We start from the raw sequence: 15,927 nt of genomic DNA, 5'->3' as shown, positions 1-15,927 counted from the left end.
AGCTTGGAATAGGCAGGAAAAATTGTGATCCTGTGGAACATCCACACTGCAACTCAGGGTGTTATCTGGAGCAAGTTTAGACAGAAAGGGAAGCCGGGCTCCGGCTTGCTGGGTATTGTCTGACCTTGCACGGATCGTGCCTGAAGGAACCGTAATTGTTCCATAACAGTTTGGGTCCCTCCTGACGCCTCGGATTGGCTCTCCTCTCCTACTCAGCCAGCCCAGCCAATTCCCATACTGGCTGGGGATGATGTGAGTCGCAGTAAATGCAGTTGGGTTGCCACTGCCAATGAGAGAAGCATCACTGTTTGGAAGATCTTCCACGAGTTCGCAGGCTCATCCAGAGGCCAGGAATCGTTCCGATGGCCCCTGGCATCTCCCCACTTGCAAGCAGCACCTCAGCTATTCATGTGCGGCTTCACCTGGCGTCTCCTCATCTGTCGAGCCCAGCCTGGGCCTTGAGATGGAAAACGGAGCTCGGCCAGGTGACGGCCGGCCCCAGAGGGAGAGCGAAGTCCGCAAGCATCGGGGTATTCCAACAAAGAAAGCCCTTGCTGTCAAGCACCTGCTCTTAGGACCACACGGCTCCTGTACTGAGCTGTCAGATGCTTGGTTTCTTAAAGCAAAAAGCAAAAGTGCAAACATCCAGATCAAAACAGATCTTGGATAGTAAGCTAGGGGAAAAAGCTAATTTGGCCTTGGGGATACTGGTGTGCTGAGTCTGGAGCTCATGGGCCCAGCCTGGCATACTGGGGCACCCAGGAACTCCCTCTGGGGTTTCCTGTAGGGCAGCGCCCCCTTCCCCTGGCCCCACCTGCAGCCACCAATCACGTTGCACTTTCCTGGCCCTTGCACTTAAAAACTTGGCAGGCCTCCCTGCAGACTTAATTACCGGCAGTAAGATCCATGGATGGGTGTCAAATCAATTTCATTCAGCTGAAGCATTTTAATGTCACTCTTCAACCTAAGAGGTTCTAGATTGTATCCCTGAGGGAAGGGACTATTTTGTCTAGGGTGCAGCTCTTTGCAGGCTCAGACAGAAAAACAATCTTTAGTTCTTTCTTCAGTTGAAGTTTCTTTCAACTTTGGTTGCAAAGTGTGCCTGATCTTGGCGTCAGTCTCCAGGTAAAAATGGAGACTGAGGTAAAAAAGTGTAAACTGGCCTTACACTTGCTGCAGCCTCCCGTTGAATGGATGACTGAGCCGAGGTATGCAAAGAACACACACCTGGAATGCCACTATCGGTTGCAGTGAAAGAGCCTGAGTTTGGAGAACTTGACTCCAAATGCATCGATGCAAGAGGGGGAATATGTGGCTCAACAGACCTGAAAAAGAAAAAGACCTCGGAGTAATTGTGGACAATAGGCTAAACATGAGCCAACAATGCGATGCAGCCGCCAAAAGGGCACATGCTACTTTGGGATGCATTAGTAGAAGTGTTACTTCCAAATAATGAGAAGTAGTCATTCCTCTCTACTCCTCACCAGTCAGACTTCATCTGGAAGACTGTGGCCAGTTCTGAGCACCAAGATTTAAGAAAGACACAGGTAAATTAGAAAGGGTCCAGCGGAGGGCAACAAAAATGATCCGGGGTTTGGAAATGCTGCCCTGTGAGGAGAGACTGAGAGGACTGGGCATGTTTGGCCTTGAGAAGAGAAGACTGAGAGGGACATGATATCCCTCTATAGGGACCTCAAAAGCTGTCACAAAGAGGAAGGTTAACATCTCTTCTTGCTGATACTAGAATGTAGGATATGGAAGAATCAGTTCAAGTTGTGACAACCCAGATCCAGGCTGGACATCAGGAAGAGCTTCCCCACTGTCAGAGCAATACGGCAGTGGGACCAGCTGCCTGGAGAGGTGGGGGGGGTCTCCTACTCTGGAGACATTCAAGGCGAAACTGGGCAGCCCTCTGAGTGGGGTGGTGTGACTTGGTGTCCTGCAACAGCAGCGGGTTGGACCCAATGGTCTTCATGGCCCCTTCCAACCCTACTATTCTATGATTCTCTGACTATATGGTTCCGCCTGCCCCCCAGCACAAAAATTAAGGGCAGCATCCCCAAATAGCAGCCTCTGTCTGGATGTGCGATTTCGGAGCATTCATCCAGAATTGGGTGCATTTGGATCAGCCATTTTCAAGGGAAGTAACATCAAAATTTAATTTTTGTAGCATTTTTAGAACACATAGATTGTATTTATGGCCGTACTGCCTGAGCATGATGGGAGCTGTAGTCCAGCCCATCTGATGGGTGGGAGGCTAAGGAAGGCTGGATTACCAGGATAGGGAAATGGGAAGCACCAGGTTTAGCAACAGCAGTGGCAGAAGGAAGGGGGAAGGCCATGTTTCCAAGCAAAGCTGACCTTCCCTGCAGGGACAAACACCAGGGAATCTGTCTAGGGAAATCATCAGGGATGGAGGCATCTTCTAATATTGCTCTGCTCAGCTTCTAGTTTTTCCAACATGATGTTTGTTCGCGCCTGTTTCTGCATCAGTTCACGCTTTTTTTAAAGACTGTATGGAAAACTGTCGCACACATTTCTTATCAAGTGTACATTCTTGCATGCACTTCTGTATGCACCGTTCCTAACATGCACCTTTTCACAAGCATTTTGCAATTCAGTTTTCCTTGCAGAATGTGTTTTTCTGCATACTTTCCCCTAATATATGCGGTGTGGTCCCCACTCACTTGTGAAGCTCATTGCGTGACTTCAGGCTAGTTTCTTACTCACTCTCAGCCTAACCTACCTCACAAGGTTCTTGTGAAGATAAATTAGAGATAGATAAACCTCATAAGAGGAAAAAAGATAAGGTATAACTGTAGTGTCACAAAAACAAACACCACTAATTTATTGGTTTGCACCTTGCAGACTTTTTGTTCAGTGCCTGACTCTTCGTGACCCCATGGACAACATCCCTCCAGGCCCTCCTGTCCTCCACCATCCCCGGACTCCACCCAACCCCACACCCACCGCCCCAGTGACCCCATCCAGCCTCCTCATCCTCTGCCGTCCCCTTCTCCTTTTGCCTTCCATTGTTCCCAGTTGCAAACTTTGGAAACATGCAAATATTAAAACAGAATTGAATTTGAATACAAGGCTAGGTTTGGGAAATAGATAAGTGCACATTAACATGAGACTCGGGCAAATTTCTCAGCCATGCCTAGAAAGAGGACTGATCCAAGTAAGCCATTGGCCCGATCCTATTGAATTCATCTTCTGCGCTGCACGGGAACATGGGTGGTGCTGGACTAATGCTAAAAGGCAGTGTTTTTAATCTAGGAGGTTGTTGCCCAGAGACTCTTTGAGAACATGAGTTATGGATTGTTTGACAGCCTGAGTTATTTTGTCATATTATTTAGTAGCTTAATGAAATATTGATATAGATAGCTCCCCAGGCAGTGTTGAAACAAAGCTTCACAGGCAGTTCTCTTGGTGGACCCGGTACTGTGGAACAGTGTAGAATGGAGTGGCACATGCAAAGAAATAGAAACAGAGAAACAGAGCGAGTCAGAAGGGGTCTCCTGGGCCATCTAGTCTGACCCCCGGCTGCAGCTGGCTCTGCTCATGACATGCCTGCCATGTGTATGTCCAGCCTGTCCTTGAACACCCTCACCCATGGGGCCTCAATGACCTCCTGTGGAAGCCCATTCCACACCCTCGGGGTCCCAACCATCAGGAAGTACTTCCTGGCATCCAACCTGAACCTTGGTTCCCTGAGCTTTGCTCCACTGGAACGTGTCCTGCCCTCCACTGCAGGGGAAAAAGGTCATGACCCACCCCCTCACATACCTGTATGTTGCCAACAGATCCCCTCTGAGTCTCAGAGACCCATTTCCCTCAGCCTCACCTCATACGGCATCCCCTGCAAACTGGTCACCAACCTTGTGGCCCTTCGCTGCACTGACTCCAACCTGGCTATATTCTTCCTGTGATTTGGAGCCCAGAACTGAGCACAAGACTCCAGCTGTGGGCACACCAGGGTCGCGTAGAGTGGCAGTAACACCTCTCTCGATCTGGAAGCCACGCTTCTGGCTCTGTGTGGCACTGGCCAGGGCCATCAGAACTTAGACTGAAAGTCTGCCGCAATTCTCTTCAAGATCCACAGGGAGTCAGCGAAAGTTTCTGCCTCCCAGTTGCTGGACAACAACAACAACCAAAGAAGCTGTTCTCCTGTGATTCCAACTGGACTGCTGGAATCCTAGACCTGTTCAGAGCTCAGATGTAAAGCTGGGTCTGGCGCTTAAGTAATCCCTTTGAATGCATGGCTCCATCTAACTCTTTGCTGATGACGGTCGTTTTCCACCTGGTTCCAGGTGAGGGAACATTGGAAAAACAAAAACACAGCTAACAAACAAGAAAACAAAAAAGCTCCAGGATAGATCCCACAAATCTGGGATACACAGGTGTTGAATTTCTTCTTGAATGAGTATATTATTTTCCATATCGCGGGTGAGGGACCAAGAATAAGAGAGAGACTTTCCAAGGGATGCCTGGCGAGTGGTTTCATGACACGGCAGAGATTTGAACCTGATACTTCCAGATAGGTTCGTTCATTTGCTTTGCCACTACTCTCGGCCTCCTATGCCCACCCCCCCCCGCCACTAAATCCTGGAGTTTGAGCACCCTGGGTCATGCACGTCACATAGTGCAGGAAATTGTCCCCCATCACACGAGCAGAGGGCAAACGAAAGAATCCAAGCTGGAGGATAATAATGGGAGCTGCTGTTCACAATGAAATCGGACAGTCCTGGGCGTTGCAAAAGCCTTTCTCCCTCTCGACTCCATCCCTACTGCAGGGGGGAATCCATCCTGAGGCTTGGGCCAATCTGTCCTGCCCGGAGCCCAAATCCATTCCTCTGGGCATAGCCAGATTTCCATTCCCCCAGCCATGGCGGGGGTTCCCATGCCCCCACCCTTCCTAAAAGACCGAAATACCCCTCTGGAGGCTTACGTGCACTGGCAATAAGAACTCGAAGCTGCAAGAGGCAGAGGGGCTCTTTCAATCCCATCTTTTTGCCTTTGGCCTCATCGACCGTTGGGACACAGCCCCTGAGAACTTCCCGGATGTGGAGCGTGACCCTCGGGCCGAAGAGGTCGAGGCCTCCCGCTGTTGGCTCCCCCGCTCAAACTTGTTGTTGTGAAGCAGAAAGAATGATGATCCAGGCCCTAATTAAACCCCCGTGAGACCGTCATTTATTATCAACTCTGCCGTGTCCGTACCGATATCGCTGATTTATTGCATGGCGATTTACAATAACAAAGCGTCGCTGCCGTGGCGGGGGAGCCATATTCTGTGGACATATCACAGTCGCAGTAATCTTGATTAAAATGTCTCAGAGGGAAAACGGAGCAAGCAATAAGAAAAAGCCCGACAGCCACAGGAAGCGTTAAATCATCGCCAGAGAGCCCTCCAGCCGCGCAGCAATGGGATCCCAACTAATGCCATTAACTTCCTGTAATGCAGCTCCCTGCTTCTGGAGAAGAGCCGCCGCTGGCACTCAGCCGGAGATGGGGAACAGCGACCTGAGTTTAGGATCATCCACAGCTGCCAGCAGGGGGCAGCGTCCTCCAAGCTTGTGCCGCAGAGAGCGCTTGGCCTACAATTCCATCATCCCCAGCCCTGTCCTGCAAAGGAGGGTCCACATCCACACTCTAAAGGCATAATTTTGGAGCCAGTGTGGTGTAGGGGCTAAGAGCCTGGGACTGGGACTCAGGCGGTCTGGGTTCGAGTCCCCGCTCAGCCATGGAGCCAACTGGGTGACTTTGGGCCAGTCACAGACTCTCAGCCCAACCTACCTCACAGGGTTGTTATTGTGGGGATAAGATGGAGGAGGAGAATGATGTAAGCTGCCTTGAGCCCTTTGTAGGAAAAAGGCAGGGTATAAATCGAAAAATAAATAAAATAAATAAATTTGTTTTATTTTTTTTTAATTGTATGCCGTCCATTACTGTCATCTCTGGACGGCTTCCAACATTATTTCAGAATAAATTAAATTAACTATTCCACGCTGAGCATCATTTAAAATATAAATAAGTCATATCACAATTAAAATTATGTGTTAAAATATTGGCCAAATAAAAAGGTCTTGACCTGGTGGCGAAAAGCATATAATGATGGCGCCGGCAGAACTCTCTAGGGAGGGCATTCCACAGTCAGGGCGCCACCGCAGAGAAGGCCCTCCTCCGGGTACGCTGTCTCCTGACCTCTTTCAAAGAGGGTTCATGTAGGCTTTCTGTGCTTGCTTGAGAGATTCCACCCTCCATCCCAATAATAAGGACTGGAAGAAGTGGTGGGAAAACAAGGAGAGTTATTTTATTTTATTTTATTTTATTTGGAGAACTTATATGCCGCCCCATTCACATAAGCCTCGGGTGCCATCTGGACCCTCTGTAGAATTATGTGAATGGGGAAAGTTGCTTGCAGAATAGGAACCTCACCTGGAGGCATCCTCACCCCCTTCTGGTGCTGCCACGTTAGGAACTCTCCTTCCCTTCCCTTGGAGGAGCAAACGCACCAGGCAGCAGCGCTCTTTTTGGAACTTTATTGCTATAAAGGGAGTCGGAGGGTTTCCTTCCCCTTTCCCACTCCCCGAGCACATGTTCACATCCCATAATTATGCCCTTTCCCTGTCCACTTCTCCCCTCCTCCTCTCTCTCATTTGCTCAGGTACTGGGAGGTTACAATCTTTTCTGTCCACCTGTTCAACACCTGCTCCGATACCTGTTCTTCCCTCCCTCTTTGTTCCTCCCGGGTGAATCTTAATGAGCTTATTTCCTGTGCAGGGTGTGTTACTGAATAGTCATGAGGCCATCGAGCAAGAGTCCTGCCGTCTCGTCTCGTCCACGTGCCAATTCCCTCCTACTCTCTGCTCCTGGCCCCATCCCCCCACAACTAAGGAATTTCCTTGTCACATTTTCACTCTTCCCGTTTCCTTGTTTCAAATCATCCTTCCATCCCAATCATCATCATCATCATCATCATCATCATCATTATTATTATTATTATTATTATTATTATTATTACATTTCTATGCCGCCCCTTGCCGAAGCCTCGGGGCGGCTTACAACACAATAAAATACATTGAAATACAATAGAACATAATAAATTACCATTAAATACTGTCCCCATTGCCTTGAGTTTAGGGAAGCATCTTGGCCACACGATGCTCAATCCCATTAAGAGCTGCATGCTATTGGATGCAGTGATTTGAGGCTAGTTTGGCACCGGCGAATGTTTCACCAGCAGGAGGAGCAGAATCCCAGCTTTACAGCAGATCTGTAAAGAGAGACCCAAACCCAGATCCACCAAATTCTCTGCCTATGCTTTGAAGGCTCTGTGCAGAGTCATGTCGCCATGGAGGGATGTCCCAGAAATTCATTTTGGGTTCCCTTGGATCAGGTTTTCCCCAGTTTGGAATTTCTACGCTGGACATGGGTTAGGGTGCCATTTCACGGCCGAAGTGGGTGCTGTTCTGAGCTTGCCATGCAATTCATGGACTACACCAGACCCCCCCCCCCGCCACGCTCCCCCCTACCAAAAAAGAAAACTGTTCACCAACACACACGCATTTCAAAACGCATCCCTTCCCAAATGGCAGCATTTCAAAAATATGCAGAATTGGTGTACATTTGGGGAAATATGCACAGGTTTTCACATGATGAGAATCAAACAGAGTTTGCAACACGATACAGAACAAGCTTCAGGATGAAATTCAGGGAACTTCTGGAAGCTGGGCTAGGATGGTGAATGGTGGGCATGTCATGAGCGGAGTCGGCTGGAGCTGGGGGTCAGACTAGATCACCCAGGAGGCCCCTTCTGACTTGCTTTGTTTCTTTTTTTAAAATTTTATTATTATTTTCTACAAATTAAAAAAAAGAAACTAAAAAACATCAATCATCAGAAGCATCAGACCTACTGGGTCAGCCCTCTAATTTTTTTTTTAATAGCAAGCCATAAACATATTCAAGTCTACGCATAGTCCCGTTTCTCTAGCCAATAATAAAAAGAGTTCCACATTTGATAGAAGTCTGTATCCTCTTTCTCCTTCAGAGGCAAAGTCAGCCTGTCCATTTCAGCGCAGTCCAGGATCTTTTTTAAAATCAGCTCATCAGTGGGTGGTTCTTCACTCTGACTTGCTTTGTTTCTATCTTTCTATCCTACCCTTGCTGGAAGATAAGATTACTGCTGGCACTCTGCTCGTAGCTCTGTCTCACACAAGTTGTGCACCACAATGCCCATCATGCCCAGCCACCAGGGTGCAGCCAACCCCTCTGGGGAGGACCAGCTTGGAGAAAGTTTGCTTTATCTGGTTCATCAGTAACAGGGAAAGCCTGATCATGGCAGGACCCTGGCACTGGTGCCTTGGTGTGTCTTGGAAGATGAGAGTGTGTGTGTGTGTGTGTGTGTGCGCACGTGCGCACTGTTCTCCCATTCCTCTTCAGAGAGGATGACAATTTCCAGGTTTTGCCAGCTGCTTTGATCCAAGAGGCTGGATAGAAGAGGAGTGTGGCTTTCAGGACTGGGCAGGCTAGTCCAGAGGGTGTTGGCCTACAGCTCCCATCACTGTTCCCTACTGACTGTGCTGGCAGGGGCTGATGGAACTTGGTGTCCAATTGCATCCGGAGGGCTCCAGCTTCCCCACCGCTGATGAAGAGGTTCCAGATACCACAAGCAAAAGCAGAGACATCTCCAAATTCCGGTGCTTTCTGCATTGCTGCCACTGGAAAGCCAGAGTGTCACAGCCGTTCAGAGCAGGGCTGGAGAGACCGAGGTTCCCATGCTAAGCTGGCCAGGCAGCTCTGTTCCCGGGGGTGACCTTGCTCACTCCCATGTCTGTTTCATGCAGGTACAAAAAGAGACAGTGTGCTGTAGTGGTTAGAGTATTAGAAGGGACGAGGGAGAGCTGGGGTCCAGTCTGCTCGTCTCCAATCAGCCAGGAAGCTTGTTGGATGACTTTGGGCCAGTTCCTGGCTCTCAGCTGAACCTACCTCACAGGGCTGGTGTGAGAGGAGGAAGACCAGCTGAGCTGCCTTGAGGGGATGAATGTCACCAGCCTCACCCATCATCTCTCAGAGGCATTATTATTTCCATTTGACTCGACCGTTTACAATTTCCCTTTTCTCCCAACATCTTGTGCAGCTGACGAAACGGGCCGTGGCAGGAAGGGCCGGCCCGTGTCCGGAGGCAGGGCAGACGGGCTGGCGCAGTGCCCCGCTTCTCCCTGGCCCCATGAGGGGGCCCATCGCTGCTCCCCCGCTGCCTCCCGTGGGCACTGTCCCGAGCCCCGCCAGCCTCCTTCCAGCCGTGGCATCCACTGCAGCGAGACAGCAGCTGCCGCCTTTATGTCCCTTGGGATGCCTCACCCCTTTCCCCCGGGATCTGCCAAGCTCTCCAGAGAGCTCCCTGCCAGATGTTTTTTATGGTTGCTGCACCTTCGAGTTTAGTTGTTACGAAACAGCAAGAGAGCTTTGACATTGGAGCGATACAGAAAGAGCGTGAGGTGGCCCCTTTCTCTCCCTAGGCTGCTTTGGAGAGCCTTGCAATCCAGACTGGGGACATGCAGTTCAGATTTAAGGTGCTGTCAAATTCTCTATGTCCTTTGCTGCACCGGATTCGCACAGCCACCTCTTGGGAGATGGTCCCAATTTTCAGTTAAGGCTCCCTCTCCCCTCCCATTGTGCATTGAGTGAGAGACTCTCCTTCCGTTTGCTGTATTAATTTTCTTTGCAACAGCTTGCCTTCCGCATAGTCGGCAGGGAATCTGCCCCTTTGTCTGGAGCAAAGCACGAGATAGCACAACCATCCTGCAAAAAAGGGGTTAGCAACAGTTCAGAGTCCTCACGGGGTGTGAAATCCCCATCCGTGCACTGTGATTGGCATGCTGCATGGCCATGCTGGCTGAGGATGATGGGACTGGTAGTCCAGTGCTTCTGCAGTGCTCCGAAGTGGGCAAGGGTGTACTAGATGATGCATCTATGCACATCCCTTTAAATTTTAAACTCTACAGGTCCTGGAAAAGGGAGTTCAACTCTGAAGGCTAGCAATCCACTCTCATTTTTAAAAGGGCCTTCCTGGTCCTGCCTCTGTTTCCAACAGTAGCAAACCAGATGTCTCTGGGAAAATCCCAAGCAGAGAGCGAACGCGCCAGACCTTCCCGCCTCTGCCACCCAGCCATAGGCAGGGGCAAGAACATTAGATGAAAAAGCAGACTGATATTGGTAGGCATGTAGCCATGTCATGAGCAGAGCCGGCTGGAGCCGGGGGTCAGACTAGATGGCCCAGGAGACACCTTCTGACTCGTGCTGTTTCTATGCTTCTGTGATAATGCCCGATGCCACACATCCTTCTTTCCTCCAGGAAGGCAGCTCCTTTCCAAAGTCTCCCACACCACCTAGTGCTTCCCTGTCAAGATTGTTTAGTGGGGCGGCCGGAGGGGGGCAGGCTCTCCATCCCAGAGAAGCCAGCTACGAACGTAAGAAGGGCCATGCTGGATCAGCTCAGGAGTCTGCCTATTACTCCACGTATTATATTTATATCCCACCTCTCTCCCTTTGTGGAACTCAAGGGGGCAGCATGGTCTCCCCTCCCCTGGCTTCCAGTAGGACGAAAGAGGGCGAAAAACATACCTCCACTTCCTGCCCACAATGCAGAATTTTGTCTGTTATGCCTCTCTTGTTTTAAAGCTAGAGAAGTCCCAGCGTCGTAAGCACGCCCCACAAGCAAAGCTCCGCAGCCCGTGTTCGTTTGCGACGCCTCTTTCTGCGCTGTTCCAACACTCTGGTATCTGTTGAGACGTGCAAACAGAACTGCCTACACTATTCCAGGCATGGCTATACCCTGGCCCCATATCAAGCAGAGATGCGGCTCTTCAGAAGCTCTTGCACTACAGTTCCCATCACCCACCACTGACTGCCAACTAAGGATGATGGGAGCCGAAGTCCACACGTCTCCAAAGTGGGACCCACTCCTCGTCACTCACATGTTTCATGATTATTTTCATTCCCTTTCTGAAAAGTTCGTAACCCAAAATGCACCCGAATACACATTCCTTGCTTGCGTTTTCCAGCGTGGATGAGTCACACGTGGTGCTGATGCAGCAGGAGTTCCAGAGCAGCAGCTCCAATTTTCCTGCTTCCCCGCTTCTCCCATGTGCACACAGGGAGAATAAAGTTATCTGTAAAGCGATTTGTTTCCCACTGCATGGAAGCCCCACACGGGGATTAAAACATGTTGCAAAAGAAGTTTCAGCAGTAAACTAAGTCGGTGGCAAATCCTTTTTGAGGTAGCAGTCAGCTGCTCTTGAAGAACCATACTTGCAAAATCCATGCTGGCAATGTGAGAATGATGTGGAGATCATTATCGATAGGGGAAGTGAGCAAGAAAAGTTCATGAAGAGCTGCCTCATTTCTCAGAATGGCAGCAAAGTGGCTTATTTCCAAAGAGCGCTGGAAACTTGTATATTTTACAGACTTTCTTGGTTTTATAGACTGGTGGATCTGACAACTGACTGAGCTTCCATCCACAGAAAAATGGATGGAAAATGGGAAAACAAAGGGCTGGGGTGGGGCGGGGGCGGGGGGAGCAGCTAGGCTAAAGAACTTCTTGTAGCCCAGCCTCCAATTCCAACTTGGACAACCTTTCTGGAGCTTCATGCAAATAGCAAGTTGCACCGAAGGCAAGAGTGGTAGGCTCAAACTCCTGCCAAGGTATTTTAAGACATTTATAAGACATTTTATCTTTTTGCACTGGGAAAAGGCTCACAGAATCCAGGAAACCTCCAATCGATGGGGAGTGGGGAAACAGGGTGGGATTAGCAGGAAGGGGTGGCCAAGCAGTTTCACTTTATTGTTCTTACATGCTGTCAAGTTGTCTCCGAATTACAGGGCCCTATAAATAAATATCCTGCCCTTGACAGTCAGATTCTGCTCGTGTCCAGATAACAATCCAGGAATGCCGCCAACTACTTAATGGTACAGATAAGCCTTGCAATAAAATGGTCCATCAAGGCCATTTCATTGGAGGTTGCAAAGAGATGGCACCAAGAGACGATTCTGGAGTGTACCTGCAGGTCAGTCCAAGAGTCCGGAGAGGCTTGCTGTTGTGGTTCGGTCCTGGGTCATTTGTGATGGACAGCTCAAGGCAAGAAGGCAAGGAGCTGGACAACAGGTCTAGCGGACCGGAGCAGGCGTCTGAGTCTAAATGGTTATAACTCAGCACCATATGAAATTCAGGAGGACTGGAGAACCGCGTGTCTTATCAAGAGCATGTTTTGCAACTGGTCTGTAGGCAGCCCTTGGCATTCTTCTACCCAGGAGCCTGATGGAGATGCCTCTGCTCTCATCCTGGCAAGCAAGCTTCACTCCACCAGAGCAGGAGGACTTGCCTGCTGGACTCCGAGTGGCCGCCTTCCTGAGGGCTGGGAGGGCTTTCTCTCTCAGGCTCAGAATCGGAGTCTTTCTGCATTGCGGGAGGTCTTCTGGGTTTCACCCACTGCCACCATGTTTCCCTCCTGCCTCTGCCTCATTCTCAAATGCCGAGGCACCCCTGCTCCCCTGAAGGAGGCACCCCTTCTTTCTGATGAAGAGCCCTCAAGGAGGGGCAGGACACTGTGTGGGCAACCCCAGAGGGCCCGGCTGGGATCCCCGGAGGGCTACACTTGGCCCTGTGCCGGAGGTACTGCAGCTCCGCTTCCAGGCTTTCTTCCCCAACATGAAGAGGAGGCTCCGAAGGGATCTGTTGGCGCCAGGTAGGTACGTGGGGGGGTGCCACACGGAGGCGGGTTGAGACCTGTTCTCTCCTGCAGAGGAGGGCAGGATGTGCTCCACTGCAGGCTGAACATGAGCCAGCCGTGTGATGCAGAGGCCAAGCGGGCGAACGCCACCCTTGGTTGCACAGCCAGAAGCGTGGCTTCTAGATCGAGAGAGGTGTTACTGCCGCTCTACACGACTCTGGTGTGCCCACAACTGGAGTATTGTGGTCAGTTTTGGGCCCCTCATTACAGGAAGCATATAGCCAGGTTAGAGTCAGTGCAGCGAAGGGCCACAAGGTTGGTGGCCGGTTTGCAGGGGATGCCGTATGAGGCGAGACTGAGGGAACTGGGTCTCTTCAGCCTGGAGAAGAGGAGACTCAGAGGGGATCTGTTGGCGACATGCAGGTATGTGAGGGGGCGTCACACGGAGGTGGGCAGAGACCTGTTCTCCCCTGCAGAGGAAGGCAGGATGCGCTCCAACGGAGCAAAGCTCAGGGAGCCAAGGTTCCACTTGGATGCCAGGAAGCACTTCCTGACAGTCAGGACCCCGAGGGTGTGGAATGGGCTTCCATGGGAGGTGGTTGAGGCCCCATCGGTGCGGGTGCTCAAGGATAGGCTGGACATGCACATGGTGGGCATGTCATGAGCGGAGCTGGCTGGAGCCGGGGGTCAGACTTCAGCTGGCTGGAGCCGGGGGTCAGCCGGGGGAGGCTCCTTCTGACTTGCTCTGTTTCTATGATCGGAAACCATGCTCCAACCTTGCAACTGGGGTTCTGTGCTTAGATCCCCCACCGCTCACAGCTGGCATGGAAAGAACTGTATTGGCTACTCCTCTGAAGTCCAAAAAGCACTCCCAGGAAAGGGATAGAGGCGATTCCAGGGGGTGGGGAGGGGAGTTGACAGGAGCCACCAGGATCTGACCCATCCTGGCAGCTCCACAACCCTTCGTCTCCCCATCCAAAATCAACCGCCTACGGGAGCAGGAAGTGTGGGGAGGTGGAGATCAGCTCCACAGCTCCCCCTATCCTGCAAAAGGTGCTTGTACACCCTGGGATGGAAGACTTGTGAGCATCAAGGGATAGCACTTCAGAGGCATGTCTTCCCCGTTATCTTCCGCCCCCTTGAACTGGAGGTCTTTAGGGTTGTGGAAGAGTGCCTGTTCTTTCACCGAACCGTGCCCTTTTCGTTTCCATTCGGTGTGGTACCCAGGAGGTTTGGGGAAACAGTCGGAGGAGCTGTTCCTGCAGCTTGTCGGCTCCACCGGCTAATAAAGGAGTTAGCTTTCTGTGATTAAAGCTTTCGCCCTTGAATCTGTGACTGTCTGAGACCTGTTTGGCCTGCCCCTGACAGAAGTCGCTTCCCGCCCTTATCAGAGCCACGAAAGCAAAGCAATTAAGATCAAAAGACGACTCAGGTCCCAAGGTGCAATCTTTAGATCCCAATTGATTTCTGTGTGCTTAGAAGCCCAAAACAGAATCAAAGGCCTGGATGAACATTAACGGGCAAATTGATTTCAGGGGGAGGGCTTTGAACCAGTATGTTGGGCCGAGGTGAGTCTTAAGAAGGATTCTGGCAATGCCCAGCCGGTTTAAACTGGAGAAGAAAGAGTTGATTAGCCACCTTCACCCAAGGGGGATCCCAGGGTAGCATATTAACAGGGCACCTCTGTGCCGCAAAATCCTAACGGAGCAATTAGCCATCCCCGAGTGCCTAGAATACTTCCAAAACACGGGCAAACATGGGTTTTGCCTGCAACTGGAAAGAATGGAGAGTTGGCAGCCATAAGGTATTGCAGCCTCAGCGACTGGGGAAGGGTTAGGGGAAGGTAAAATACAGCAGCTTTGCATCACAAATACCAGTGTTCCCTAAGCTGATGTGTTGGACTGCAGTTCCCATGATGCAAGTTGAAAAGTTCCCATGGGGGTTAACCTCATATTAAGCCTGGGGAGGCATTTCAACAGATGAGGCATGTGTCATGAGCTCTTCACATCTTCAAGCCACATTTTTTCCTTTGCAAAACGTTGATTGGCCAAAGTGTTTTCCAGAAGCGCATTTACCCGGGATGAACCTCTGACCATCCACAGAGTGTCTGTTGAACCCAATCTAGTATTCACCTCCAGGAACAGTCCTTATGAGCATGCTTGGGCCCCACCCCTTTGGGAGAGGCCTTCTGACAGCGAGCACGCCTCCTTTCCACGTGCCGATCCTCAAGTTGGGCCACCCTCCGCTGATGCTGCGCTATGGGGTCAAGAGCCATGCCGCCTCACCTGAGTTTGAGAAACCTGGGGAGCCTGGCCTCGAGATAAGCACCTCTCCCTCTTTCATCTCAATTTCTAGAATTGGCCTCCATTCTGAACTCCCCCCCCCCCCCCGACTGCTCCTTCTCCTCTGAGTCTAGATTAGCCTGCCCTGGGAATGCGTGCCAAGGCCAACTGCCCCCCCCTCCATCTCAGCATCATGAGCAAACCCACCTGCTGATGGCAGAGCTTGTGTTGCTGCCGCTGCGTGAAGCTGCTCTCTCAGGGCTCCGGGGGCTGCGATCCCATCACACGACCTCCATCCCTGCCACCCCAAGCCCAAACCTGGAGACCCTCTGTGTGGAGCAAAAGCAGAGTGGTGGGATCTCTAGACACGGTGAGGATGGAGGGCACCTGGTGATGGAGCGCTCGGTGGCTCGAGGCCCCATGAGATCTTGGCACACGGACGAGATCTTGGGAGAGTCGCAAGCAGCAGCTTCTGCTTCGGGCAGCCTTGGGAGCTGCTTTCCTGCCGCCACACTTGCCACGGTGGACAGTGGCTTGCTGGGTTCTGTGCAGGGGCTGCTTGAGGAGGTGGTGGGTTGCCCGGGTTGGAGACTGGGAGACTGGTCTGTCCCAGTCCATCTCTCTTTTCACACGGCCACCTCCTGCAGGCACCTCGCCCTGCTTCATGGGTGGCACCCTCTGAGTGTGGGGCAACCACACACCATCAGGTATAACTCCAGAGCTGCGGGGAGGTGGCGTCGGTCCAGCGAAGGCCCTTTATGGACTGGGGACTGGCCTGGGGACCTGAGCGCCAATCCTGACCTGATGCTGAGTCCATGTGGTGCATTCACATGCATACCTGCATATCAAAATGTCTTTGTGCGTTCGCGTACACACACACTCGTTTAACTGTGTCAGCTCAAACGCCAATCTGT

The sequence above is a fragment of the Varanus komodoensis genome, unplaced genomic scaffold, assembly GCF_004798865.1.
Source record: "Varanus komodoensis strain SLA01 unplaced genomic scaffold, ASM479886v1 scaffold3, whole genome shotgun sequence".
In the NCBI taxonomy this organism is placed as follows: domain Eukaryota; kingdom Metazoa; phylum Chordata; class Lepidosauria; order Squamata; family Varanidae; genus Varanus; species Varanus komodoensis.
This window is presented reverse-complemented; position numbering follows the sequence as displayed.